The sequence below is a fragment of the Zeugodacus cucurbitae genome, unplaced genomic scaffold, assembly GCF_028554725.1.
Source record: "Zeugodacus cucurbitae isolate PBARC_wt_2022May unplaced genomic scaffold, idZeuCucr1.2 ctg00000225.1, whole genome shotgun sequence".
Classification (NCBI taxonomy): domain Eukaryota; kingdom Metazoa; phylum Arthropoda; class Insecta; order Diptera; family Tephritidae; genus Zeugodacus; species Zeugodacus cucurbitae.
This window is the reverse complement of record NW_026530863.1, coordinates 5,001-7,500: the sequence shown is the minus strand read 5'-3', so window position 1 is coordinate 7,500 and position 2,500 is coordinate 5,001.

The window sequence follows — 2,500 nt, the reverse complement described above, 5'->3', positions numbered from 1 at the left end:
CCTATTTGCGAAGAGCCGAAACCACATATAAAGAGCCAAAACGCCGAAACCACGTATATTTGCATATAAAAAAAACTAAGTTTGGTTAAACGGCGGGCATAAAAATGATTTTATTTACGTAGCCAAATGCATCGTCATCTTATTAGTGACGCGCAAAAAGGAATTCAGGAGATTCCTACTGTCCCTATTTGCGAAGAGCCGAAACCACATATAAAGAGCCAAAAGGCCGAAAAAACGTATATTTGCATATAAAAAAAACTAAATTTGGTTAAACGGCGGGCATAAAAATGATTTTATTTACGTAGCCAAATGCATCGTCATCTTATTAGTGACGCGCAAAAAGGAATTCAGGAGATTCCTACTGTCCCTATTTGCGAAGAGCCGAAACCACATATAAAGAGCCAAAACGCCGAAACCACGTATATTTGCATATAAAAAAAACTAAGTTTGGTTAAACGGCGGGCATAAAAATGATTTTATTTACGTAGCCAAATGCATCGTCATCTTATTAGTGACGCGCAAAAAGGAATTCAGGAGATTCCTACTGTCCCTATTTGCGAAGAGCCGAAACCCCATATAAAGAGCCAAAACGCCGAAACCACGTTCATACAAGTAAAAAAATTTCATATAAATACTAAATAATTTTCATATAGATACTAAGTTTATGAATTCATACAAGTAAATAATTTTCATATAAATACTAAATAATTTTCATATAGATACTAAGTTAATGAATTCATACAAGTTAAAAATTTTCATATAAATACTAAATAATTTTCATATAGATACTAAGTTAATGAATTCATACAAGTTAAAAATTTTCATATAAATACTAAATAATTTTCATATAGATACTAAGTTTATGAATTCATACAAGTAAAAAATTTTCATATAAATACTAAATAATTTTCATATAGATACTAAGTTTATGAATTCATACAAGTAAATAATTTTCATATAAATACTAAATAATTTTCATATAGATACTTAATAAATTTCATATAAATACTAATTAATTTTCATATAGATACTAAGTTAATGAATTCATACAAGTTAAAAATTTTCATATAAATACTAAATAATTTTCATATAGATACTAAGTTTATGAATTCATACAAGTAAAAAATTTTCATATAAATACTAAATAATTTTCATATAGATACTAAGTTAATGAATTCATACAAGTTAAAAATTTTCATATAAATACTAAATAATTTTCATATAGATACTAAGTTTATGAATTCATACAAGTAAAAAATGTTCATATAAATACTAAATAATTTTCATATAGATACTAAGTTTATGAATTCATACAAGTAAAAAATTTTCATATAAATACTAAATAATTTTCATATAGATACTAAGTTTATGAATTCATACAAGTTAAAAATTTTCATATAAATACTAAATAATTTTCATATAGATACTAAGTTTATGAATTCATACAAGTAAAAAATTTTCATATAAATACTAAATAATTTTCATATAGATACTAAGTTTATGAATTCATACAAGTAAATAATTTTCATATAAATACTAAATAATTTTCATATAGATACTAAGTTAATGAATTCATACAAGTTAAAAATTTTCATATAAATACTAAATAATTTTCATATAGATACTAAGTTAATGAATTCATACAAGTTAAAAATTTTCATATAAATACTAAATAATTTTCATATAGATACTAAGTTAATGAATTCATACAAGTTAAAAATTTTCATATAAATACTAAATAATTTTCATATAGATACTAAGTTTATGAATTCATACAAGTAAATAATTTTCATATAAATACTAAATAATTTTCATATAGATACTAAGTTAATGAATTCATACAAGTTAAAAATTTTCATATAAATACTAAATAATTTTCATATAGATACTAAGTTAATGAATTCATACAAGTTAAAAATTTTCATATAAATACTAAATAATTTTCATATAGATACTAAGTTTATGAATTCATACAAGTAAAAAATTTTCATATAAATACTAAATAATTTTCATATAGATACTAAGTTTATGAATTCATACAAGTAAATAATTTTCATATAAATACTAAATAATTTTCATATAGATACTTAATAAATTTCATATAAATACTAATTAATTTTCATATAGATACTAATTTTCATATAAGTACTAAGTGTATGAATTCATACAACTAAATAATTTTCATATAAGTACAAAAAATTTAAAAAAAAAAATAAATGTTAAGCTATTTTTGATGTTGTAATATTTCTTATAAGCATAATGCTCATAGAAAATGATATAAATTACTTGTATATATATGAATTTAAAACTTTTATATGGTTAAAAAGATTTTCTCCATACGATTTCCGGTTGGTGAGGTGTACGTGGCAGAAAACATATATGTTGTATGAAACTTCAACATTAGTACTTGTATGAAAATTTTAATACTTGTATGAAATTGCATACTTAGTACTTATATGAAAATTATTTTCATATATTTATAAAAGTATTTAAGTGTAAT